General features: G+C 47.9%; 1 long non-coding RNA gene and 1 pseudogene across 1 annotated transcript in view; both read left to right on the top strand.

The window, feature by feature from the left end:
* Positions 1-26591, top strand: part of LOC132366920 (uncharacterized) — an 84683-nt gene extending 58092 nt beyond the window's left edge. The window contains exons 3-8 of the long non-coding RNA XR_009503602.1: positions 14553-14643; positions 16909-17055; positions 22492-22655; positions 23105-23221; positions 25749-25954; positions 26348-26591. This is a non-coding gene — a long non-coding RNA (uncharacterized LOC132366920). The remainder of the gene's footprint in view (positions 1-14552; positions 14644-16908; positions 17056-22491; positions 22656-23104; positions 23222-25748; positions 25955-26347) is intronic.
* LOC132366919 (cyclin-dependent kinase 20-like) lies at positions 1347-8308 on the top strand (annotated as a pseudogene).
* Positions 26592-27484: the final 893 nt, after the last annotated feature.

Genomic DNA, 27484 nt, shown 5'->3' with positions numbered 1-27484 from the left:
AAATAACTGGACACTGGACATTTTTATGGCAGGGACAGAGTGGGACTAAACCCTGTGAAAAGATCAAGGGGTCATACATTTCCCACCCTTGGGGCACATGTGCAGAAAGGCTCGTTGGGAGTCAAAAGGGAGGGGGCACCACCCCATAATATGTGATGCTAAGGTCATCCCATAGGCCTCTGGGCTGTAATTCATCTTGGAAAAAAGTTGCACATGCACGTTGGGGAGGGTCCTAGGGCAGGTCAGGTGTGGAAAAGGAAACCAGATAATTGGCCAAAGGTACACAAAGACCCAGAAGAACTGCCCTATATAAATGACTTAACCTCCTCTTTACTGTGCTCCTCCTCATTAGGGAGGACACCCACACCCTTTGTCTCCAGGTGTGCATCTCTGCCTTGCTTCTATCTTAACTAAACAAACTGTTTCTCTGTGTGCTCTCCCACTTGTTGTTGTTGTGCTGTGTCTCTATTAATAAACTTTGTACCTGTTTTTACAGTTTTGCCTCCATGAGAAATGCATTTTTCACAGGGGGCAAGAGCCAAGGGGTGGTGGTTAGGATTCCTGGTTTTCATCTAGGCTACCCAGGTTCAATTCCTGGGCACGGAATTAAGATCTTGCTTCACGCCACCACTCACTGCTGCCTCTCCAAGATTAAATGGACTGTTAGATCTGAGATCTTTAGCTATCCCAAAGATGGAAAATTGTAGATTATTTTACATTTATCTCATTGTGTATGAGATTGAGCACCTTTTCAGAAGTTTAAAAAGCTAATTGTGTTTTTTTGTCAACATCCTTTCATGGCATGAACTTCTTAAAAATCACTCAGGCTGCAAATTCCTCCAAGTGTTTCCTCATGAGAAGCCCTTAGACATGGACTTTCTGGGTCAGACTTTTTACTCTTTAAACGTTGTCTTTACATGTTGCCAGCTGACGCTCCCTCCACAATGCAGACCCGAACCCGTCTCGCTTCAATCATCATTGGCTTTGGGGCTCATAGGTGGAAATGGCACCTGTACGTTCTCACAGGTGGAAGCTTGCACCTCTAGGTATGGGGGCGAGGGTACCCTGGCCTGCCAGAGTAGCCAGCCGGCCCCGCCCCGTCACCTTTCGGCCACGCCCTCGGCGCCGCGGTCCCGCCCCCGGCTGTGAGGCCCCGCCCCGTGCCCCCGCTCGCCCCGCTGAGTGCCCCGCCCGCCTCACTGAGTGCCCCGCCTCCACCCCGGAGAGCGGCTCCACCCTCCCGCCTATGTAGCCCGCTCCCAAGGCTGTTCCGCCTTGCTCCCTTGCTCGCTGGCTGCATGCCCCCGCCCCTCTGCGTAACCTGGCGTCACTCGTCACGTGACGCCCGGCAGTGCCGCGAGGGGTCGGCGGTGGCTCTCGCTCCCGCTGGCACGGTCTGTGCACGGGTGATTCCCGCCGAATGAAGCGCACTGAGGCGTGATGGCGAGGGCCTAGGGGAAGGCGCAGACAGGCCTGGACGCCGCCTGTAGCTGCCTTCGGCCTCCCGGCCTCTGCGCTCTTTCCTGCGCCGTTGCTAGGCAGCCGCATCTGGGCGCGGGAGGCAGGGCGGGCTAATGCGGAAAGGTACGGGTGCCGGGGAGGGGCTGTGATTGCAGAGGGTCCGGGTGTCTGGCAGAGGGCTATGGAGCAGTACTGCATCCTGGGCCGCATTGGGGAGGGCGCGCACGGCATCGTCTTCAAGGCCAAGCACGTGGAGGTGAGCACCCAGCCCTTCCTCCTTCGGTTCCATTGAGATCTACCCGTTGTCCCGACCCACGCTTGGGCTCCTGCCTCCCCGCAGCTTTTCGTGGCGTGCTCCCGCCTCCTTTGCTCTCTTGAGTGGAGGCCGTCCAGCAACCAGCGGTGCTTTCTTCGGGCGAGTGCCCCCTAGGAGGGTGGCGTGGATGTCTCTGAGCTGCTTGCTCAGCGCTGCGCCTGCTGGCCCTGATTTCCCTCCAGCCCGGGGTGGGGGGCGCGTCCCACCCCCACGAGGGCCTCAGGCCTCGGCGTCGCATCCCCTTTTCCAGCCGGGGATGGGCCTGCAGTGTCTGCGTCCTGTCCCAAACAGACTGGAGAGATCGTTGCCCTCAAGAAGGTGGCCCTGCGGCGGCTGGAGGATGGCATCCCCAACCAGGCCCTGCGGGAGATCAAGGCCTTGCAGGAGATCGAGGACAGTCAGTATGTGAGTGGGGCTGGTGTTCTGAGGTGCTGATTCCCGCCCTCCTCCACTCACTCCCACTCTGAGGTCCTGCAGTCACTCTGTTCACTCATTTGCTTCCTCACCCCTCACTCACTCCCTTTTTTCTCCACTTGTTGTTCACCCTCATTCACTCAGTTACTTCACTCATTCATTCCCTGTCGTTCACTCGCTTATTTCTTCGCGTACTCGTTCGCTCATTCACTAACTTATTCCTTTTTTCTCAAAACACTTGGTGATTTCTGATGATAATGATAATTGCCACCTATTGAGCTCCTGTTATGTTCTGCATGCCAGGTTAACTGCTTTATGTATATTGTCCTTCTGAGTTTCGCCCTCTGCTCCGCAAGGCACGCTCAGGCTCTCCCTATCTCAGGCCAGGGGAGGAGGCGCAGCCACCAGCTTACGGGTGCTCAGCTTGTTCCGCTTGTCTGTGGAGGCTTTGGCCCAGGTCTGATCGCAGAATCAGGACGGTTTAACACTGGGGCCTCCCATAGACTCTACCCTCTACTGGCTACTGGCAACACAGAAACCAGCCCCTACCCTGCTCTTGAGAACTGAAGTGTGGTAGGGGAGATGGCCAAAGGCTACAGCGCCCATCTGGCGTGGTTTGTGCTGTGACAGGCCTGGGAGGGGCTGTGGGCACACGAGGAGAGACACCTCACACACCCAGTTTCATTCTCTTTGTGGTATTCTCTCTTGTCCATGTCCTGAGTAGAGGATGTGCTTAACTTCCTGGGAAGTGACAAGGGTAGGTCCACCCACCTAAGGGTGGGTGATACTCTGACTTGTTTCTTATTCTCTGGAGATGTCCTTGATATATTGGGTGACACAAGCATGTTATAAAACTGTGTGTGTCATCTTGGTTTTGTATGAAAATATTTTGTATATATATACGAATACATGCCTGTGTGTGCCATGTCTCTTGTAAAGTCTGGTGGAATAGACTCCTAAGGTTGACTGTAGGTGATAGGATTTTTCTCTTGCTGTTTTTTTCATTATAATTTTGGGTATTATCTGAATGTATTTGTTTGTCCCAATCTGTAAAATGAGTGTCTACTACCCTCAACATCAGAAAAACTGCAATATGGCCATTCTTGTTTTTTGAGGAAAGTAAAAGGGCTTTGCTGACAGCTTGTGTGTGGGAGAGGTGGAGGGCCCATAGGAAGCTGGTGATACGGTCCCATGTCCTGTGCATCAGCAGGCCTGAAGAGTCTATCTTTAAAACACTCCAGATCTTACCCTGGCCCAGGCCATCCTCACCTCTCATCAGAACAACTACAGCAGGCTCCCCTGCCCCCCCGCCCCCCCGCCACTGCCTCCACTCCACAGTCAAAAAATGTACATGAAATCATCCACTCCCTGGCTTGAAAAGCTCCAGAGGCTTCTCTTCACTCCGAAAGAACTGTCACCATCTGCTTCCACCCCGCTCCAGCCTCTTTTTTCATTCACAACTTCTTAAGTGTCTGGCCCGTGATAAGCACTGTCTAGGCTCCAGGAGTGCAGAACAGAGCGGCCTCCTTCCTGTTCTTGCCTCCGGGCCTTGTGTTTGCTGTCCCCTGGCCCAGAGCTCCTTCCCAGACGCCTTCTCTTCTTTCTTCATCAGAGTCTTCATCAAAATACCCTATACGTTTGTTGTTTGGTCATTTGTCAGTCATTTGTCCCCTGAGCTCCTTCAAGTCCTTCGGGACCCACCAGCCCTCGCTCCTGTTCACTACTGTGCAGCCTGCCCTGTGACCTCGTGGGCCCTCAGGAAGTATATGTGACATGTCTCCTGCTCTCCCAGTGCTGGGAGTTGTGATCACCTGTGTGTGTGTGTGTTTCCAGGTGATTTTCCAGTTCGTGGGCTGGGTGGGGGACCAGACACTGCCCTAAGTCGCCTTTCTTAGACCTCCTTTTCCCTGAGTGTTTACTGGAGCATTAGAGTAGGGACTCGCCTTCTCCTGGGAGAGGGAAGCAAGAGATCACCAAGCTCCCTGATTCTGAGCTCAGATCTCATGCCACCATCTCTGCCTGCCTGGTCCTGTGTTGGTGCAAGGGCTGAGGGTCCCAGAGAGAGTCTGAGCCATGTGAGTCTGGAGGCTGACGGGATGCCCCGCTTGCAGGTGGTATAGCTGAAGGCCGTGTTCCCGCATGGCGCAGGCTTCGTGCTGGCCTTCGAGTTCATGCTGTCAGATCTGGCTGAGGTGGTGCGCCACGCCCAGAGGCCGCTGACCCAGGCGCAGGTCAAGAGCTACCTGCAGATGCTGCTCAAGGGGGTCGCTTTCTGCCATGCCAACAACATTGTACATCGGGTCAGTTCCAGCATGGGCTGGGGTGGGACCGGGGGGGTGGCTGGGCTGTGGGTAGGCCAGCCCTTGATGAAAGGCATGGTTAGAAAAGGGACAGAGGGGGCAGGGCCTATGGGTAGGAGGCCAGGGCTGGGGCCCTGGAGGAGGTCGGGTCTTGCGCTGACCTGGGTGCCCAGCCTGCCAAGCCCTCCTGTCCCGAGGTCCTGTGGGGGCTCTGGAGGAACTGATGCCTCTTTGGGTGCTCTCAGGACCTGAAACCAGCCAACCTGCTTATCAGTGCCTCGGGCCAGCTCAAGATAGCGGACTTTGGCCTGGCCCGGGTCTTTTCCCCAGATGGCAGCCGTCTCTACACGCACCAGGTGGCCACCAGGTAGGGAGGACCAGTTCCCAAGCAGGACCTGGCAATAGACAGGCCCCAGCCCTCCTGCTGGGAAGAGATGCTTCTGGACCTTCTGTCCAAACAGTGCTCTTGGGGCTGGTGTGGGGGCCAGGATGACCTTCCGAGGCAGCTTCCTGACAGACCGGTGACCTGGCTGTGACCACCTGCCCTCCTCTCACAGGTGGTACCGAGCCCCTGAGCTCCTGTATGGTGCCCGCCAGTATGATCAGGGTGTCGACCTGTGGTGAGACGCCTATGGGCTGGGCAAGGGGGAGTGTGGGTCGTTGGGTCACCTTTTCCTCCTGGGCATTGAGGTCTCTAAGCCATTTGCGGGTTTTCCTGCTGTGAGCTCTAGGTTGCCATGGGGGTGTCTCCCCTGGTTAGAGTATCTCTGAGGAGTTTGGGATCAGTGTTCCTCCCCATGACAGTTTTGAGCTGGGAGGGGTCAAGTGGGATCAGAGTGGTTGTCCCAGTAGGAAGCTTCTGGGCTGAGGTCGGGGAGGTGGTCCGAGGCATGGGGCGTCTAAGCTGCTATGCAGGGGGTGATATCCCAGGATGCAATGTTCCTGAGCTATCTAGAGGCCTGGGTCCCTGGATATGAAGGCCCTGAACCTTTATTTGGGGTAGGATGGTTTGTATATGCCTAAGAGTTTGAGATTTAGGGGCCGTTTTGGAGTCTGCCCCAGAATGGGAGGAGGTGGCAGTGTGTCCCAGAATGTGAGGCTCTGAGAAGTCTCAGAACTGTTGAGGGGTTGATGTGTGTTCCAGAGTTGAGGCCTGAGAGCTGTTTAGACAGGGGGATATGCTCTGTGTTCTAGGCTTGAAGTCTTTGACTGTTTGGGGATCTGTATCCTTAGCTATGACGCCTGAAGGCTACTTTGTGGGTATCTTGACCACAGTGTGAGGTGTGGGTGCTGGTGTGGGGAGATCTGTTTCCATGGTGTGAGATCTCTGAGTTGATTGGGTTCTGTATCTGCAGGGCTGTGGGCTGCATCCTGGGGGAGCTGTTGAACGGGTCCCCCCTTTTCCCAGGGGAGAATGACATTGAACAGCTTTGCTGTGTGCTTCGAATCTTGGGCACCCCCAGTCCTCAAGTCTGGCCGGTTTGCAGGGGCCTACAGTGGGAAGGGGTGGGGGCGGGTGGCTTCTATTACCCCAATAGCTAGTGACTCCCCTGCCCCACACCTTCTCTCTCGTGGCCCCATGCCTCCTTGACTTGCCGGACCTCGGTCCTGGCCCAGCGTGGGGTCTCCTCCTCCCCTGCCCTGCTGGAGGTGCGAGGGCCAGGGCCCAAGCTCTATCCCTTCCCACCCGTCCCCAGCACACACGCATCCAAACCGAGCTGGGCATGGAGCAGGCGCCTGAGATGTAGAGGAAGCACTGAAGGACTGAGTGAGCACGTGATGTCATGAGTGACATGTGAGCAGGGGTGCATGGATGGGGGAGTGATGAGTGAATGGGAGCAGGTAGGTGACAGGGAGCGAGAACTGACACCTTAAGGGGGCTGGCGGGGTGGGTGCCGGCCCTGATGGACCCCCTTCTCCTCCAGGAGATCAAGGACCTGCCTGACTACAACAAGATCTCCTTCAAGGAGCAGGCTCCCGTGCCCCTGGAGGAGGTGCTGCCCGATGCCTCTCCCCAGGCCTTGGACCTGCTGGGGCATTTCCTCCTCTACCCTCCACGCCAGCGCATTGCAGCCTCCCAGGTAGGGTGACACCCGTTGCCCTGACCCTCCTCGTCCGTGTCCTTTTGACCAGGCAGGTTGAGATTCTCAGAACCTGTGATGGGCTGGGACCAGAACCCCTGGAGCCAGGTTTAGGAGGGTGCAGGGCAGGTGTGCCTCTCCTGAGTGGACCCTAGAGGGCAGGTGGCCAGGGGTGGCCCATTAGAAGGGCATGCACACGTCGCAGAAGAGCGAGTCTTGGGTTATTGGTGACTCACTTCTTCGTCCCTTCATTCCTTCAACAAGAATTTACTAGCATCTGGCACGTGCTGAGCATTGTCCTGGACCCTGATCCAGAGTGAACAGACGTGGCTTGTGCCTGTGGGGTCTCCACCCTGTGGTGAGGCAGGGCCGTCAGTCTGTGGGAGGCGAGGGGAGGGATGTTGGGACTGACTTTGGGGTCATGCAAGGCTTCCTGGAGAAGGGCAGGTTTAAGCATGGGGAGCTGTTTTCCCAAGAGAAATGATGAGCAGAGGCCTGGAGAGGAGGACCCAGGAGGGGTGGGTCGTGGCTAGAAGGCAGGAGAGGAGGGGAGGACCATGGGCTGATGGCTGATGGTGTGAGGGCCTCTGTCAGGTGTATCTGTCCATCTGGCCTCATGGCAGCCTCCCCTCCCTGCCCTCGGCACTAGCAGTGTGTGTTTACACATGCCCCTGGCGAGTTCCCATGTCAGCAGCACCTTCAGAGTGTACTGAGGCCAACTGACCACCTCTCAGCCCCCTGCTGCTGCCCCCATTCTAAGCGCCCCCCCCCATTGCCTCCCAGAATCTGCTTCTCCTGCCCATTTAGTCTTTCCTCCACGTGGCAGAGAGAGGGACCTTGTCCAGGTAGGCTGTCGCATCCTCGCCTGCAGGGCCCTCCTGGGGCTCGCTCAGAGGAGAAGCCAGGTCCTAGTGGCCCACAGCCATCACACATTTGGGGCCATCACCTCTGTGACTCTGCCAGCTCCCATTCCCCTTGCTCACTCCCCTCGGGCCCCAGGGCTTCTCCATGTCCTGGGGGTCTGTGCATTTCTGTCCCTAGGCCTCACTCATTCACCTTTCAGGTCTCTGCTTGAGCGCCACCTCCCAGGGGCCTCCCTTCACCATTCTTCAGGCCTGCAGCCCCTCCAGTATTCCTCATCCCCCCCTCATACTTTCTCTTTCCCACATCACTAATCATTTGATGCACTGTTTGTCTTACTTCTTTATCGTGTTTATTACCCCCACCCCTCACTATGTGGAAAACTTGAAGGCAGAGCTCTTTGTTCTGTTTACCGCTGCATCTCCTGTCTCTGGAGCAGTGCTCAAACAGTGAGCACTCCGAGGTGTTGGAGTCACCTGAACGATGAGCAGATGAAGGAAAAATCCTCTCCAGGGCAATGTTCACATCTCCTCCTCGGAGGGAAGTGGCTGAAGCTGGGACGGGGAGGTGACCAGTTTCCTTTTGCTGCCCCTTGCTTGCTACCCTCAGGCCTTCCTGCACCAGTACTTCTTCACAGCTCCCCTGCCTGCCCACCCCTCGGAGCTGCCGATTCCTCAGCGCCCAGGGGGACCTGCCCTCAAGGCCCCCCCCAGGACCCCCCCCACGTCCATGACCTCCACGTGGACCGGCCTCTCGAGGAGTCGCTGTTGAACCCGGAGCTGATTCGGCCCTTCATCCTGGAGGGCTGAGACGTTGGGCCAGGCCCCACAGGCGTGTCCCCCCCTTCCCTCCCCAGGACAAGCCAGGCCTCTTGTTCTTCTGCTCCGGCCTGATTCGACCACAGTGGTCCTGCTCCTGGCCAGGCCATCCAGCCTCAGCAGAGGGGACCCTCGGCCTGTGCTGTCGGCCTCCCGTCTGTTGCTGGTAACAGATCCATCAGAAGGAGGCAGTGAGTTCCGCTGGCATGCCTGCCATGGGGCTGGTTCTCTAGTTGCTGCCTTCCTGGTCAGGGACAGTCCTGGTAGAGCCATTTGGGGGAGCGCTGAGTGTAGGATGTCCTCATGTCGGAAATCCAAGTGGGAAGGAAAGTGTGGTTTGATTTTGTTCTCAGAGACATTAAACACTAGTTCACTTTTGAGATTTATTATAAAAACGCCCGGTAGTTCTACATGATGTATGCCCCTCTTCCTTTCCAGTTGAGGGAAGTGGCTGAGGTAGCATCATCCCCTGGCCCTTGCTTCTCTGTGGTCACTGGGAAAGTGGCCCCATTCATGGCTACTTTAGTCTTGGGAGATTGCTAGGTGCTTCATGTGACAGAGCTCCCTTTTGGAGGTGAGTTGGCAGAAATCAGGACCCAGGAATGGCTCAAGTTGGGGACCCAATAAGTGACCCTCCACACCTTAAGCTGGTTTACCAACATCACCCTCAGGATACGGGTGAGCCTGGACCACATGGGCCTCCTCTTTACTCAGAGATACTGGGCAAATAAGAAGACAGACATTCCTGGAACTCATTTGTTAATTCAGTAAATCCCAATACAATCTGAACTGGCTCTTGTTTTTCTTATTAAATAATTTGGTAAGCCAATTCTAAAATATATGGGGAAATGAAAGGGTTAAGAGGAGGCAGAAGCAGAAGAAAAGGCAAAAAATGATGAAAGGACTTACCCTATCAGATACCAAGACTATCATAGGGCTGTAATAAATAAGCAATGTGGTATTGGTTCACAGATAGATAAAAACAGATAAGTCAGAGAAACTTATTCTTAGCAATCTTGTATTCTTAAAATATTCATTTTGTGCTCATGTGGCTAAAATTCTGTAAGCACTGCAGTCACAGAGGTGACTAACAGTGCCACAGTCACTGCTCTCCAAGCTCCTAGAGGGCACAGCACAGTAAACTCTAGTTGTTGCTTTCAGGGAAGAGTCTGAGTGTCCCATATGTCTTTAAAGATGTTTTAAGGATCTGGCCTCTGCCTGTTTGTCCAGCCACATCTGTAGACTCTAAGCTTCAGTCTAGCTCAATTTCTGGTGTCTCTCACCTTCTTATGAACGCAAGTCTGTACCCAAACCCTGACCACTGACCCTCAGCCAGTTCCACTCACAAAGACTCTTAACGCTTACTCCACCCTGACATTGACCCTCATCTTTACCTTAAACCTTACACTTAACCTGACCCTATCACCCTGACCCTGACATATACACTGACTCTCACCCTCACTCAATTCTTTGCCAGCCCCTTCCCCACCCATGCCTGGCTTTGATCTTGGCATTGACTCTGACCCTCACCCAAACTCTGACCCCGTTTGACCTAGAACTAAACCTTGTCCATGAACTTGGCTCTCATCTTAACCTTAACCCTGAGTCTCTAATTGACATTCCTCTTACCTTGATGCTCATTATGATCCTGATCCTGACCATTAACATGTCCCTGACACTTGCCCTGAGCTTGACTTATCTTTGACAATGACAGCTTCTCTCACACTGATTGTGAATACTGTGATAAATGAGATACTCACCACCTTCAATCTGATTCTGACCCTCAACTTCACTCTGCCCCTAGACTGAATCCTCACCTTGACAAGGACCATCATACTGACACACCCTGCCCTTGAACTTGCGCCTTGATGCTGAACTACACTGTACACTCAAGCTGAAACTAGTCTGCACACCAAGCCTGACCATGATCCTGATCCTGACCCTCATCTTGACCTAGACCTCAACTTCATCCTGACCTGGGTCCTCATCCTAATGCTGAGCCTCACACAGAACATGGACTCACACTTGGCTGTCACCATTGACACCCTAATCCCATCATGACCTTGAACCTAATCTAGACCCTGACCCTGAATTGAACTTCACACGGACACTGACTTTCATTATTATGATGACTCGTCCTCAGCCTGATCGTCACCTTCATCTTGACCCATCCTCACTTTGAAACTTAACCTTGAACTTGATTTTGACTATAAACCAAACTCTGACCCTCTGTGGTAAGCAGAATAATGTCCCCCCCACCCCCACCAAAGATGCCCATGTCCTAACCTATGAATACATTGCCTTACACACAAAAGGGACTTTGCAAATGTGATTAAAGCATACAGACTTTGAGATGGAAAGAGTGTCCTGGATTATGCAGATTGGGCCAATGCAATGGGGGTTGGGAGGGAGAGTTGGAGGAGGAGGACTTAATTCCTTCCAGCAGCAATAGAAAAGGGACCCACCTTGACTTTTAATTGACCTTGACCTTCACAATGACCATCATGCTCACCCTGACCCTGACACTACCTCACATTGATCTTGACCCTGAACCTGACACTGACTCTAATCCTGAGCATCAACCTCACCCTCACCTTGACCCTGAATCCTACACGGAACTGGACATCCACTGTCAACTTGAATCCAACTTTCAATCTTACTTTCACCCTGACAATAACCATCATCCTAATCCTGACATTCATCCTCTCACTGATCCTCTCTAATGGAGCCTCAACTTGATCCTAACGTTGGCTCTCACACTGATCTTGAACTTGATCTTGAACCTAACCCTGGATCTAAAATTTCCCTCATAGTGATCTTGTCCTTGAACCTGATTCTGACACCATGACCCTGACCATTGTCTTATCTTGATCCTTAACCTGACATAGAATTTTACCTTGAACTGGACACTCACCCTCACGCTGATTCTGATCTTCATCACTCTGTCTCTGATCTTACCCTCATCCTGACTGTGACCCTGGCTGCTCTGACATTGAGCTTGATCATGACCTTCACCCTTACACTAACTCTGATCTGATCTTGGCCAGGGCCACGACCAAAACCAGGGTGAGGTCCAGGGTTGGGGCTAAGGCTAGGTAGGGTGAGAGCCCGGGCAGGGGCCCTGATGAGGGAAGTACCAGGTTAGAGCCAGGGCTTGGGCAAGGGCCAGTGCCAGTGTAAGACGGAGGCTGAGGGTCATTCTGAAGGTGATTGTGAAGGCCAGGGTCAGGGCTAGGGCAAAGCTCAGGATGAAGGTGTGTATTAGGGTGAGTCAGGGTCAGGTGAGGGTAGGGACAGGAGTATGGTAGATGTCAGATGCTAATGAAATCAAGGGTGATGATTAGGGCGAGGTTGAGGAAGAGGGTCAAGGTCTGGATAAGGGCCAGCACCAGGGCAAGGGCTCGGGAGGTGCTGGGTTCAGGGGCACCACAGGGTCCCGCGTGAGGGTCAGGGCGAAGGTCAGAACGAGGATGAATGTCAGTATAAGGGGGTGGGCGAGGGTCTCAGCGAATGTCAGGACAAGGGTTAGAAGCCAGTCTAAGGCCAAGTAGAAGCAGGGCCGGTGAGCGGATTAGTAGAAGTGGGTGTTCCGAACGGAAGCGCGGAGGCTGGGCGAGGATGAAGCGAGCGGGCGGGGCTCGGCCTGCGGGGGCGGAAGCGCAGCGAAGGCGTAGCCCGACCCAGGCAACCACGGGGGCTGGCGCCGTGGAGCCGCAGATGGGTTTGCCCGAGCTGCTGCACGTCTTCTCCTTCTTGGAGGCCCGAGACATGCTCTGCGTCGCCCAGGTGGATAAGGTAGCGCGTCCTGTCCCAGGCGGGAGGCAGGGCTGGGCTCCTGGTCACTGGCGTGTCCATGGTCGGCCCGTCCCCTCGGAGCCTCCGTTTCCCAAATCTGGGAGGGGGCGTCGGACGGCCCTGAATCCGCGATCTGCAGAGGACGCTCTTGGCCCCCGGGGTGGCGACCTCGGCGACCTATGAAGGGGTTGCTCTGAAAACCTCTTATCCCTCTGTTCCTCCGTCTGTCGGTGTGTCCAGAGCCCCCTGCGCGGTTGGCTTGCACTGGGCACCTGTGAACAGGGTTCACCCCTAAGATTGGCCTAGGGATCCCACCTCTTCTGGAATATTCTGGAATTTCCCTTCTGGGGCCTGCCTGGAAAGCCGTGCCCTCCCTGTGAGTGGCACCTCCTCCTGCGGGCTCCGCCTGTCCCTTCCCAGCCAGTCGAACTCCTGTACTGGCTGTGCTCCCTAAGTGCCTGTTTAGTGCATTAGTCTGATCTGCGCTTCTGCCCCTGTTGTGCTCCGAGCTCTTCCTCCTCTGTGCTCTTACTCAGCACAACTGTGACTAAATGATCACATACTGTGCTTGTTAAATGTTTGCTTCCCCCCCACCCCCGCTAGACTCATTCTTTTGTCTCTTGCATCACTGTGTGTATAACCACTGTATGATCACTGTGTGTATACACTCAGCGTATGGCTTGATATTTAGTGTACTCTAAGTAAATGTTTGTTGAGTAAATGAATTTCTTTACTTTTAAAATACATTATTATATCATTTGACAAAAAGATTAATAAACAGACCCTTACCTGAATTGTGTAATTATAACTTAAATGTATCAAGTAAAATACTGGGTTGTTATCCCCATTTTTACCAACCAATAGGGAAAGTGAGTATCGTGCCGAGAGTGCATTGGCTGAGGTCACCCAGGTAGTCTCCCAGCAGATTTTGAAAGGGAGGTGCCTTTTACCCTTTGATAGCAGCAACTTCTCCAGGTTCTGGTTTCCCTGTTAGGTAAAATGAGGTCAATAAACCCTGCCTCACAGTGTCATCATGAAGATCAGCATCTAACAGAGGCATTCTCCAAGGTGGGTAACACCCATTTTGCAGGTTATATTACATATTATAATTTTATGTTAGGGAAGTAAGAACATCTCAGTTGGGTTTTGAACTGGGAGCTATAGAAAAAAAGAATGCGGAAATCTTCTTACCTGGTTTGATTATTGCAAAATATCAACTTTACATTCCTACTAGCCAAAAAGATTTCTTAAGGACTGAGAAACTTTGATCTCGGGTGAGTGAGGGCTGTGGAAGTAGGAACCTGGGCTCAGACAGGGTGGTTGTTATTTCTGCCAGGGCCTGGAAAGCCACGTATCTGGCTGGGACCCTCAGTAGGTCTGGGCCACGGAAAGCTCCAGAGTGGTTTCTACTGAAGCTGTATAGGCTCCAGAACCCAGGGTGGCCCAGCTGGAGAGGCCAAGAAGTTCCAGGATGCAGGTGTGGGCCTGAGGGAGGGGGAGGCAGGGTACTGTGATCCCTTCCCAGGGCCACCTGAGCCTCTTCCAGATACTTCTGCAGAGAGCAGCCTGTGTGCCCTCCCCAGGTAGCAGTTCTGTTCCTCCACCTTGGCATCTCTGGGACATCCCTTTAGCCAGAGCCTTAATTTACTCCATTGCAGCAGCCTTCTTATGGGTCCTGCTGCTCTGCCCTCTTTTCCAGTCTGTCCTTCTCTCTCTTTTTTATTCAATTGGCCCTACCACGTGGCTTACAGGATCTTAGTTCCCCAACCAGGGATCCAACCCGTGCCCCCTACAGTGGAAGCTCAGAGTCTTTTTTTTTTTTTTTTTTAATATTTATTTATTTTGCTGCATCGGGTCTTAGTTGCGGCACATGGGATCTTTGTTGTGGCACGTGGGATCTTTCGTTGCAGTGCACGGGCTCTCTAGTTGTGGCGCATGGGCTCTAGAGCGTGCATGGGCTTAGTTGCCCCAGCATGTGGGATCTTAGTTCCTCGACCAGGTATCCAACCCATGCCCCCTGCATTGGAAGGCGGATTCTTAACCATTGGACCACGAGGGAAGTCTCCAAGTCCTTCCTTCTCATAGCAGCCTAAAACACAGTTTGACTTGCCACTCTTCCATTCACAGTTCTCAAGTGACTTCTCACTGTTTTTGCCCTTCTGACTTCCAAGAGTTGGTCTAAGCCTGTCTCCAGCTCCTTTCTCTATGTTCTGATTAAGGCAACTTACTCATCATCTTTTTCATACTTCTGAATCTTTGCCCAAGCGGATCTTTCTCTCCCTGAAATGCTTCAGCCGTTTTCTTAGAGGATAACTACTCATCCTTCAGGAGTTGATCAGTAGTTACTTCTGAACCCCTTGGCTCCAACTGAGTTGGTCATTCTCTCCTTTGTCATTCATTATTTGGTGTGTTTTATTTGATGGTCTGAATTTGTCTCTAACTCCCCAGGGTGAGTGTTCTTGAGTGCAAGCACTGGGTCTCATTTAGCTCTCTGTCCCCTCCACAGGGCCTGGCAGGCTAGGCACTAATTGCATGTTGACTGACCAGCTACTCTTCTGGGTCTGGAATGAGGCTTCAAGGACCAAGGAACTGTGGAGGTGAGTGGAGGAAGAGCCAGGCCTGCTCAGGAGAGTATCCCTCAAAGGAGAGAGGGGTGTACTTTTCAGCACTCACTGCGTTTCTGTTAAGTAGACAAGAAGGGACAATCCACAGCCCTTACCAGCAGGAGACTCCTCCCTAGTTGGGGGTGTGAGACTTTTTTTATAGTATATTGAAATATAAGCGATTTTGTTAATCAAGTGGAGGTTGATGTAGGTGGGGGTACCAAACTCAGGGGCAGAAATGTACAGCAAATTGAATGCAGCTGGCTGATAGACAAATCAATAGACAAATAAACCACTTTTATTTGATTTCAACTTTGGTGTAACAACATAGTTATATAAGCATGTTTGATATTAGAACTTAAATAAAATTCAAAAAATTAAAAGTAGAAAATAAAAAATATTTTAATCATTAAATTTTTCTTTTCTGTTCATTCCTCCTTTGGAACCTGACATCTTTTCTTTTGTCCCAAGAGGTAAGTGTCAGATCTTCTGCCTCTTGCAGAATATAGGACAGACTATATAGCCTTGACTATCAACTAGGAGCTATATTTAGTTTTAGTCTATCCTGATGGAAAACAACTGTTCACATGAAGTTTCCTCCAAACATGGAGGGAATCTTTGCTTGATGGTTTTTATTTTTAGAATAACTGTGAATTGATATATTTGAGAATTGTGGAATGCCAATCTTGCCATATTTATTTTTCAGTATCATACAGCACTGTTCTGTTTGTTGCTTTTTATTCATTTTTTTTATTGCTAATAATATTAATTAGAAAAATGATGTTAATCTCTAGTCAATTTTGAAGTAAGGGAACTTTTATTGGATTTCAGTCTTTATCTCTACAATTTGGGGGATGTACTCTAGATAGAACATTCAATTCTGGAAATTGATTTCTCTGTAGATAAGTGGACAAGAGAATGTCTTGCCAAATGTGATTCTCAAAGACATTGTGTCACTAGAAATAAATGAGTTGACTCATAGATTGGTGTAACTATTTGTGGAAGCCCTTGGAGGGCAGTTCTCACAGTTGGAATGGGTAGGATGCCAACCCTAAACCCTAGTCTTTGTTCTCATCTTTAAGCTGGGGTAGGATAAGCTGGGGTAGGAATTTCCCTTTGAGTAACATAAGCAATATATTTCTTTCAGCAGTTCAAAAAATCTCTTGTGCAGCTTATCACCTAACCCCCACATACATACATGTGTTACCATATTGTGTGTACCTCCAGGTTCCTCAAGCAGATTCTTCAGCTGTCTGCAAGCCAAGTCACGAATGGGTTTTCGGTTCATTACTATTTTATAGTTTTTGGTGCTAAACTCTTTTTAGCATACAGTCATTCTTTGGGATGGTATCCTTGACCTATGTTCATAAAAAAAACACTGGGTTTATGTTTCTGGAACTGGGACAACTGCAACAGCATTCCAGGAGCATCGTCACATGCACGTGTCATTTCTAATGTTGTACCTGTCATGGGTACTAGGCCCCAAAACTCTCCAGGCCCATAGGAACTCTTACGGACACAGTAAATGAACATGGTTAACCGGTCATATGTTTTTAATATGTACTCTATAATTCTAATTTAAAACACTGCAAGTTACTTCTTTAAAATGCTTCATGACCTTTTAAATTCTGCCATCTCTTTAACACACTATGTGTTAGATTTTTGGTTAAAAGGAAAATTGCAAATATTTGCTTTTGTTTAAGGTACAAATATTTTTTTTTTGTTTGTGTACAGTAGATTGTTTTGCTGTTAATTGCTATCTGAAAGGTTTTGGTGCCATGGTGTTTTTTCACTTGATACATCCTTGTATTTCAGAGGCTTGTGTTTCTCATACTTTACTCATGTGCACACTTTAGCCTTGTTGACAGTCTGCCCTTTTTTTGGTCAAATCACTTGGTGTTATTTCTTCTGAATATTGGTCATGGTTCCTACTTATGGTTTGATGTATAATGGCCTTAAATATGTAGAAATAGACTTCACTTCCACAAAGAAATGTTATCCTCCCTTTTTCTTAAACCACATTATCTTCTTAGTCTAGCTTTTATTTTCACACTGTTTAGGTTGAGATATGGGTACAAGAAATTTCCCTTTCCGATTATTTCAACTAAAAGAAAATCAACAACATAAGAATGATGATGTGAGGCAGCTGATACTCAGCCTCTTAGTCCAAGAGATAAAAGGGATGGTGAAGGCCACGGTGGAGCTGAAAGCTCATTCTTTTTTTTTTTTTTTTTTTCGGCTGTGCCATGCGGCTTGCAGGATCCTAGCTCCCCGACCAGGGATAGAACCCAGGCCCTCAGCAGTGAAAGCGCAGAGTCCTAACCACTGGACCACCAGGGAATTCCCTGAAAGCTCATTCTTGTCTGAAGAGTACTGTTCTGTGTGGCCCCAGATAAATTTTTCCAGGTGAGAATTTGATTTCAGTATAGTTAGATCTTCTTCTTTTACCTAATTAGTATGTGAAATCTCTTGATTTTTAAGTATTGGCAGCTAGTTCACATAGGCCAATCCTATGCAGGCCAGACAAGGTAAACTGGATGCCCATTCTGCCTGCAGGCTGTGAGTATGCTACTTCTGGTAGAAGGAACAGGGTTTCAGTGGGTACAGGAAAACCCATATCCAACATAAGCACTGGATCCTTCACAGTGTGTTAGAAGGTCACTGGTGCCTAGTACAGAGCCTGACACATAGGTGCTCAGTGAGTGTACAGGCTTTGAATGGAGAGAAACTCTTTGTGTTGTACTTATTGGGACCATGGGTTGTGAGCTACTTATTTCCCACCCAGCCTCATTTTTCTCCTCTGTGAGATATGACTGGAGTCCTCTGATGCTGTATCAACTCTGGTGACTGTAAATTTTGAAAGCCTTTGTCCATGAGGCCTCCCTAATCCTCTCCCAGATGTTCACTCTCCTTGTGTTTTACTCCCATGGCACCATAGGCTGCCCCTTCTGAAACTTAGCAATTCTCTCCAGAATTTTAGTTTTACTTGTCCTCCTAACCACCAGCTGCGAGTACTCATAGGGCAAGGACCATGTCTCACTCACTTTGGGGTCCACAGACTAGGTGGGGATTCAGTATTCTCCATAGTGTGGATGAGCTAATGTTTTATCTTCAACAACGTTATAAGCGAGTTGCTATCATAGAATTGACAGTAGTTATTGATACATACAAGTTAAGGATGCAGACTCTTGGAAAATGGTGGATTAATGACTTCTGAAAATTTTCTCCTCCGTAAAAGCAATGAGAAAACTGGCATAAATTGTCAAAATCAACTTTTACAGAACTCTGGAAATTAACCAGAGACTTACAGTAGTCTGGGAAATGTTTATTCAAGAAAAAAATGGCTTATTCTCAGTAAGAGCAGCAAGTGTTCACTTGCCCTGTTCCCATAACAACCTTCCAGCTTTGTGTTAGCCTTGAATACCAACAGTTCACAATCACAGTGAAAGCAGGAGCCGCAGTCACTGGAAGGGTAAGAATGGGATGAGAGATTCTTCAAAGCCTTATTCCCAGAGAATTGTCATTGTTCGACCTGTCTGGTGTTTCCTGGAAGAGCTCACGTGTAAGCTGTCTTTATTTTACCTTGCTTGGTGTTCATCCAATGTGAAAAACCTTTACCTTGGGGCATTTGTCAAAACAACTAAAGAGAATTGATTAACTTTTTAATTAGTCTTTAATCAGAGTTGATGAATGATAGTTAAGGAAACAATAGGCTAACCAAAGAGTTTAAAAGGAAAAGCTGGGAATGTGATGTCCTTAGGGGTTTTGGAAAGCTCCAACACATTCCTAGGAATCTAGAAGGCCAAGTGCTTGTGCAGGGCTGTGTGCTAACTCAGGGCAGATATAAAAGCGCTCTAAACTTTTACCTCTGGTTAACCTTGAGGTTCTGTGGAAGCAGGAAGTGAAGACTAAGGCAGAGAAGTCAACTGCCTGGCTGAGTGTTGCACACATGCCCCAACCTGCACATAGAGCCTTTGGCAATGACTAGGAAACTTAGTGGTTCCAGAAATTTAGGAAATCTCTGTCCTCTCATTACTGCACATTAATTTAACTGAGCAGAGACATAAGTGGCCCTACATAACAAAGAATACAGACTTTCAGAGTTACTTCAGAAACTTTTCAGAGTTACTTCACTAAACAAACCAAAAATAATAACGGCAATAATAACAAACCGGGGGTGGGGTGGAATCAGATTTCCAGAGTTCTACATTATGTTATTTAAAATGTTCAGTTTTCAACAGAAGTTATAAGTCATGCAAAGAAATAAAGTGTCGCTAATATGCAGGAAACAAAGCAAACAATAAAGACTGTCCCCAAGGAAGCCCAGGCATCAGACCTACTAGACAAAGACTTTAAATCAACTATTTTAGTATGTGCAAAGAACTAGAGGAAACCACGTGAAAAGAACTGAAGGGAAGTATGAGAACAGTGTCTCATTTAATAGAGAATATTAATAAAGAAAAATTATAAAAAAAATAACTAAACAGAAATTATGGAGTAGGAAAGTACAATATCAAATTAAAAATTCAAGAGCAGATTTGAGCAGGCAGAAGAAAGAATCAGTAAACTGGAATATAGGTCAGTTGAGATTATCCAGTCTGAGGAATGCAATGAAGCTGAAGATGAAGAAAAATGAATAGTGCCTAAGAGACCTGTGGGACACCATCAAGCATGCAAGCAACAGATAATAGGGAGTTCCAGATGAGAGGAGAAAGAAAGTAGAAAGTATTTAAAGATATGACTGAAAACTTCCCAAATTTGATGAAAAATGGTAATTTACACATCCAGAAGCTCAGTGAGCTGCAAGTAGGATAAAGTCAAAAGAGTTCCATGTCGAGACACATTATAATCCAACTTGAAAGCCAAAGACAGAATCTTGAAAGCATCAAGAGAGAAGCAACTCATCATGTATGGGACAACCCCAATGAGAGTAACGGTTGATTTCTCATAAAAAACCATGGAGCCCAAAAAGGAGTGTGCTGATATGTTGAAGGTGTGGGAAGAAAAAGATTGTCATCAAGAATTCTATATCCTTTGCTGTGCAAAAGCTTTGAAGTTTCATTAGGTCCCATTTGTTTATTTTTGTTTTTATTTCCATTACTCTAGGAGGTGGATCAAAAAAGATCTTGCTGTGATTTATGTCAAAGAGTGTTCTTCCTATGTTTTCCTCTAAGAGTTTTATAGTGTCCGGTCTTACATTTAGGTCTCGAATCCATTTTGAGTTTATTTTTGTGTATGGTGTTAGGGAGTATTCTAATTTCCTTCTTTTACATGTAGCTGTCCAGTTTTCCTGGCAACACTTATTGAAGAGACTGTCTTTTCTCCATTGTATATCTTTGCCTCCTTTGTCATAGATTAGTTGACCATAGGTGCCTGGGTTTATCTTTGGGCTTTCTTGTTCCATTGATCTATGTTTCTGTTTTTGTGCCAGTACCATATTGTCTTGATTACTGTAGCTTTGTAGTATAGTCTGAAGTCAGGGAGTCTGATTCCTCAAGCTCCGTTTTTTTTGTTTTTTTTTTTTCCCAACAAAGGAAACCATAAACAAGACAAAAAGACAACCTTCAGAATGGGAGAAAACATTTGCAAACGAATCAACGGACAAAGGATTAATCTCCAAAATATATAAACAGCTCATTCAGCGCAATATTAAAGAAACAAACAACCCAATCGAAAAATGGGCAGAAAACCTAAATAGACATTTCTCCAAAGAAGACATACAGATGGCCAAGAAGCACATGAAAAGCTGCTCAACATCACTAATTATTAGAGAAATGCAAATCAAAACTACAATGAGGTATCACCTCACACCAGTTACAATGGGCATCATCAGAAAATCTACAAACAACAAATGCTGGAGAGGGTGTGGAGAAAAGGGAACCCTCTTGCACTGTTGGTGGGAATGTAAATTGATGCAGCCACTATGGAGAACAATATGGAGGTTCCTTAAAAAACTAAAAATAGAATTACCATATGATCCAGCAATCCCACTACTGGGCATATACCCAGAGAAAACCGTAATTCAAAAAGACACATGCACCCCAATGTTCATTGCAGCACTATTTACAATAGCCAGGTCATGGAACCAACCTAAATGCCCATCAACAGACAAATGGATAAAGAAGATGTGGTACATACATACAATGGAATATTACTCAGCCATAAAAAGGAACGAAATTGAGTCATTTGTTGAGACGTGGATGGATCTAGAGACTGTCATATAGAGTGAAGTAAGTCAGAAAGAGAAAAACAAATATCGTATATTAACACATGTATGTGGAACCTAGAAAAATGGTACAGATGAACTGGTTTGCAGGGCAGAAGTTGAGACACAGATGTAGAGAACAAACGTGTGGACACCAAGGGGGGAAAACCGCGGTGGGGTGGGGATGGTGGTGTGCTGAATTGGGCGATTGGGATTGACATGTATACACTGATGTGTATAAAATTGATGACTGATTATAAATAAATAAACAAATAAATAAATAAATAATTCTATATCTAGCAAAATGAAGGAGAAAATTAAGACATTCCCAGATTAACAAAAGCTCTGAGAATTTGTTGCTAGTAGACTTGCCCTACAAAAAATACTAAAGAGAGTCTTTCAGATTGATATGAAAGGACATTAGACAGGAACTTGAATCCACGTGAAGAAGTAGCACCAGTAAAGTAACCATATGGGTGTATATAAAAGGCAACATAAATGAATTCTTTTGTTTGTAACTCCTTTTTTCCTATGTGATTTAAAGGACAACTGCATAAAACAATAATTGTGACTCTCCATTGGGTACATAATGTATGAAGATGTAATCTGTATGACAATAACAGCATGAATGAGAGGGGCATAAAATGGAGCTACACAGGAGCTAAGTTTTTTGATACTATTAAGTTGCTATTAATCAAAACTAGATTGTCATAAATTAAGATTTTTATCCAGTAATCCCCAAGGCAACCACTAAGAACTAAAAGAATATACAGTTGAAGAAATGACAAGGCAATAGGACACAAGAAAATACTTAATACAAAAGAAGGCAGTAATAGAGGAATAGAAGGAAAAATGCATAGAAATAAGCAAAATGACATGTAAATCCTATCTTATCAGTAGTTGTATTAAATATATATGGATTAAACACTCCAATGAAAAGGCAGAGATTGGCAGAAGGGATTAAAAATATCCAAGTATATGCTGTCTACAATAGACACACTTTAGATTCAAAGATACAGGTTGAAAATAATAGAATGGAAACATATACCATGCAAACAGCAACCAAGAGAGAGCTAGAATGACTATGCTAATATCAGACAAAACAGACTTTAAGACAAAAAGTGTTACTAGGGACAAAGAAGGATATTTTATAATAATAAACAGATCAATCCATCAAGAAGATCTAAAAATTATAAATGTAAATGGACCTAATAACAAAGCAACAAAATGCATGAAGGGCTGACAAAATTGAAGGGAGAAATAGTTCAACAATAGTTGGCGGCTTCAAAAAAATGCAGACTCTTGAGTTCCAGTTGCATGACCAAGGCTGCATGACCCTGGGTTAGTTGTTTAACCTCTCTCTCATGTCTAAAATGGAGATGAGGACCTACCTTATGGGGTTGTTATATAGATTGACTGGAAACACGAAAAGCACCTATTCCCGACATGTGGTGAGCACTCGTTCAGTGTCATATCATTATCCCCATTTAACAGTGGAGGAAACTGAGGCCTACATAGGCAAAGTGAGTTGTCCAAGCTAGTAGATGGTGAAGCTGGGAATCAAAGCTAGGCCTATTGATGCCAAAACACCTTCTAATGACTCCTTTTCTGCCTGGGACTGTGGGTCTTTGTTTCAGGCAGCTGTGTCTGAGACGCTGGTCCTCCTGTAAAGCCTCCCAGACGACCCTGGGCACACAGACATGGAAACAGTACTATCTCTGCTGATCCGAGCTGGAGTTCCGAATGGAATCTGGGTGGCCAGAGAAGGACTTTATCTGCAAAGCCATTGCTGGGCACAAAGGTACGGGGTGGGGAAGGTGGTAACTCTGTGCATTCCCACTCTTTCCCTGGTCAGATCTCTAGGGATTTGGTTTTTCAGCCAATTAGTTGGAAAATGCCACATAATGAGGACATACCCTGCTATGTTCTATACCTGTGTTATCATTTGATCCTCACAGAGATCATTACATCTATTTCAGAGTAGAAAGAAACAGAAACTAAGAGATAAGGATGTTGTAACTGTTGTTCACAGTAACATGGCTGGTGGGTGGTAGGCAGTCCTGGGCATGATACCCAAACTGTAAGTCTGAAGTCCCAGCTCTTTCTGTCCACCACTGTCCCCAGAATCAGCACCTGTCATGCTCCTGAGAGAGAAGAGGAATGAATTGCCTGCCTCCCCTTCACCAAGTTGAATGTTCACATCCCAGGCATCCATGTGTGTGCTTAAGGCAAGTCTGTGTTCTCTTTCAGGAGAGATAGATGAGCTGGCCTACATCTCAACCAGAGTACTGGTTTGATGGGTGGGAGAAGTCCGTGGTGTGCACCGTGTCGTCAGATGGCACCGTGTGTGCCTGGGATCTGCAAGAGGTGAGCTGTCCAGGAGGGGGCCAGGATGAGAAGTGACCAGATGCTGCTATGTCCTCAGTCTTAGCGAGGCCCTTTGCCTTTATTCTCTTTAACCATCACAGCCAACTTGTGAGGTGAGGAGTGGGAGCCCCATTGTACAGATGAGAAATCTGAGCTGCAGGAGGCTCAGTCGCTGTGCCAGGTCACACTTCAGACTTGAGTCTGATTGATCGCAAATGCCCTTGACTCTCTGCTGTCCTGCCTCAGGGAGATGGGCATTTTTGCAGTGCCTGATGGAGGCTGTTTATGCAAGGGGATGACAGCTGCCATGCCCAGTTCTGTGATGTCCACATTGGAGCCAATGCCAGCCTCTGGGTGGTTTTGCCCAGATAATGCAGCTTTTACTCACCCCACTTGCAAACTTAAGTGTTACAACCTCGATAACTTGATTAGTATTTTGGACTTGGTTGGTACTAATTGTTAAAAAGCTTTCCTATCCATTTTCATATTCTCTGATTGCTCTTTTTTGTTGTTTAAAGGATACAGTTATTTGCATCATATGTCTTTCCTCCATGGTCAGTTTTTCATTTGTTTATCATGTTTTTTTTTTCTTTTCCACGTGCTTTATTTTCCTCATATACAGTGATGTTTGACATTATAATTTCGAGTGAAGGTCTCTGGTGACTGATGGGTGCAGGTGGCTGGTCTCTGTTTCATTGCAGTTGTGTTGCCCTGAAAGAGACCCACCTTAGGCTGTGGACATGAGACCACACAGGCTTAGATGAGGGGCTCTTGGGCAGGAAGAAGACCTGAAGGCTGGGAGGTTCCATAGTTGCCAAAACAAAAAGGTCTTGACTTGCACATAAAGAGCTTTGGTGCTGGGGTGGCAGACCTTTTCTGTAAAGGGCCAGAGAGCAAATATTTTAGGCTTTGCAGACCACGTGGTCCTGTTGCAACTACTTAACTATGTGGCTGAAAAGCAGAAGCAGCTGTAGACAAGAAGTAAACAAAAAGGGAGTGGCTGTGTTCCAATAAAACTGTACTTATGGACCCTCACATGTGAGTTTCTTGTTTTTTTCATGTGTCATGAAATATTCTTTGATTTTTTTTTTTTAACGAAAATACAAAAATGGTTAGTGGGCTGGGTTTGGCTGTAGGCTGTGGTTTGTTGAACTCTAGTGTGGTCCGTTGGTCACAGTGTGGGACTGTTAGACAGGGCTAGACCCCTCTGCACCCATTCTGCCTGGCTTGCCAACCTTAATCCTCTTTGTGAACACATCTCCAATCTTATTTTATTTTTAGAAAGCTCAGTCATTTTGTTGGAGTCATGCAGTATGTAGCCTGTTTCTGCGCTCTGTTCCCCTGGTTGCTACTTTCTATTCTGAAATGGGAAGGGGAGTTTCACTGCTTCTTTGCCCACTTCCATACTACTAGCCACTGGTGAATAATGTGTATTCTCCGAGACCTAGTTGACATGACCCAGTCACCGGTGCCAAGTTCCTACTAGTAATAGTCTTGTTAGCTGTTTAAGCAACAGAAATCAACTGTTGATTTGTTGATGTGAGGGGGAAGAAAGAAAAGAATGGAATAATACTGGGACATCATGATTGGAAAAAGATCATGCTAACGTGATAACACCTGATAGAAAAAGAACCGTAATAACTCCAAATTGGAAAGAAACCCCATGTGGCAACTCTGAGAAACTCAGAAACAGCAATTAGAGGATTGGTTCTCTGACGCCCTATCCTAATGTGCCGTGGGCCTGCTGGACCCAGGCTCTTTACCTCGCTGTTGTAGCTTTCAGAATCCTGGGAGAGACCATGTATCTGGGAATCAGCCCATATCGGACCGGTCATTTTCCTCTGTGCTAATGGCCGTGACAGGGCATGGGCCTTCACCAGGCCTGGCCCGCGGTGGCACTGCTGGGTACACCACTGGGAAGGGCATGTTCTGAGCAGGGCAGTTGCAGATATGCAATAGAAACTGTTTACAACCACAAGGCTGAATTAGCTTATCTGTAAACCTGGGTTCCTTGGGGACCAAGTGAGACGTTCCACGTGGAAGTTCACTTTATGCAGCCCTGCAAAGCCCAGGTCCTGAGTACAGCCCAGGTCCCCAGCACAGCCTGGGTCCCAAGCACAGCCCAGATCCCGGGCAGGGTGGGTAGTGTTGGGTCCTGCCTCCCTGCCCAGCCTTCTTCAGTTGAGCCATAGGTAACCACTGGGAGTGCTTCAGACATCCTGTGCCCAGTGCACATGAAGAACCCCACCCTCAATCCCCCTGCAATGGCACCAACCCCAGGCAGTCTCAACACCCACGCTCAGCCACTGCTCTCCTCCAGGACACACCTGTCTCCTCTCTGGTGGAACATTGCTTCTGTGTTGTGTTCCTTACCATGCTGTGCGGCCTGTGAGGATGGGCATCATATCCTTTACACCTACATGTCCCCAGTGTGCACTGGGTGATGGTCGAATGAATGAAAATAATAAGTGTTTAGGAAATAAATGGGCCCTATGTGAGTTGTTACATTAATTTTGTTGTTGCCTAGGGCACGGAGATCTGTCGAGCCCTCTACAGCCTGCAGCTCTGGTGAATTTGGTGACTTACCCTCGGCTGCAACTGGTTGTCACCGTGGACGAGCAGGGACTGATCAAAGTATGGAAAGCAGAGAACGGGTGTGAGCATGCCTCCTGCCTGCCTACATACTCGTCTTCATTGGAGGCCTGTGACTTTCCAGAAGGCCCCCTCCTGCTGGTGAGTGACCCAGCTCTCAGGAACCTCTGCTGTTTCCCAGGGTCTGTGGACCTGGCACCAGACCACTGTGCCAGGTGGCACTTCAAGCCAGGCCCTCCACATGGCAGACCAAGTGACCACATAATTCTGCTCAGTCCCCCAAGCTCCTCCTTGCCTGCCATGTGGAGGGCAGACTCCTCATCCCCCTTCGGCTCTAGTGTGCCACAGCCTGTTCCTTGGCCCCATCTCTGCAGCCTCTCACCCTTTCAGAGTGAGGTCCAGCCCTGTGGGCTGCCTGTGTTTTCTTGTCCATGGGCCCCTGCTTTCCTGTCTCCTGGTCCTACTCATAGTCTTTCTTCCCCTTGCAGTTCCTTCTCACTACTGCATTCTCACCCTTCTTTCCCCGTTTTCAAGTCTCCACGAGGGCCCAACTCAAAGGAAAACTGAGGCATGTTCGACAGAATGCAAGCATTTGCCTCAGATGATGAAGGCCTTCTGCTGCCAGGACATTTGTTTTAGAGGTGATTCTTGGGCATTGGGAGGGAGCATTTGGCCAGAGAGAAATGGCAAAAGTGGGTGTTAGCTGGCAGATTGAGGAAGTAGCTTTCACCTGGGGGCAGTATCCTCCTCCTGGAGGGAAGGAGGTCTTTGCAAGTGTGGGCAAACTGGCATCCCAAGTATCAAGATGAGCAGACATCCAGGAACAGTTTCATATGTAAACAGAACTAACTCTGTAAAAGAACTAAGCTCATAAACAAAAAAAGTAAAACCTGATGAAACAGATTTCACATAAACAACTCTAGTTGTTTAAAGAAGACTTTGGAATAAGTGTAATTAACATCTCCAGAGCAATTTGAGAATATATTGTGTAGATGAAGAGGAAGCCACTAAGTTTCTCTCCTGGGAATGGTAGAGCACATGATTCACACATACTTGTCAGTGAAGGACAATTAGAAAAATTAGAATATATATCAAGTCAGAGAGCTAAAAAGAGCAAACGGTTTCTAGGCCAAGATTCAGAAGATGGCAGAAATCAAAGTGCTGAGCCTAACAATGGGGCTGCTTTTGCCCTGGAGATGTTTACTACAAAGCTAAGGGGCTGAGCAGAGCTTAATAGCCAAGTAGACAAAAGTTGGACTGCAGGGCCACCAAGGAATGGAGCCCTGTGAATCCTCTTAGGTTGGGTGGGTTATCAAGTTTCAGCCTAAGAGTGAGGGTGGTCTGAAAGTAAACAGTCCCTGAACTGGCTGCAGCTGCCCAGTTACTGGCTGGGAGTAAATGAAAATCCTTTCTGGAGAAGGTTAACAACTCCCAAGGCCTCTCTTTTCAAATACAGTGTTCAGCACTCACTTAGAGATAAGTAGGCACATGAGGTAAGATGATATGAACTACCCAAGGCAATCTACAGATTCAGTGCAATCCCTATCAAACTACCATTGGCATTTTTCACAGAACTAGAGCAAATTTTTTTTTTTTTTTAAATTACATGGAAACACAAAAGACCCCGAATAGCCAAAGCAATCTTGAGAAAGCAAAATGGAGCTGGAGGAA

The sequence above is a fragment of the Balaenoptera ricei genome, chromosome 6 (genome assembly GCF_028023285.1).
Source record: "Balaenoptera ricei isolate mBalRic1 chromosome 6, mBalRic1.hap2, whole genome shotgun sequence".
NCBI classification, from domain to species: Eukaryota; Metazoa; Chordata; class Mammalia; order Artiodactyla; family Balaenopteridae; genus Balaenoptera; species Balaenoptera ricei.
Note: the sequence above shows the minus strand (reverse complement) of the source record. Positions and strands in the feature narration are given on the sequence as shown.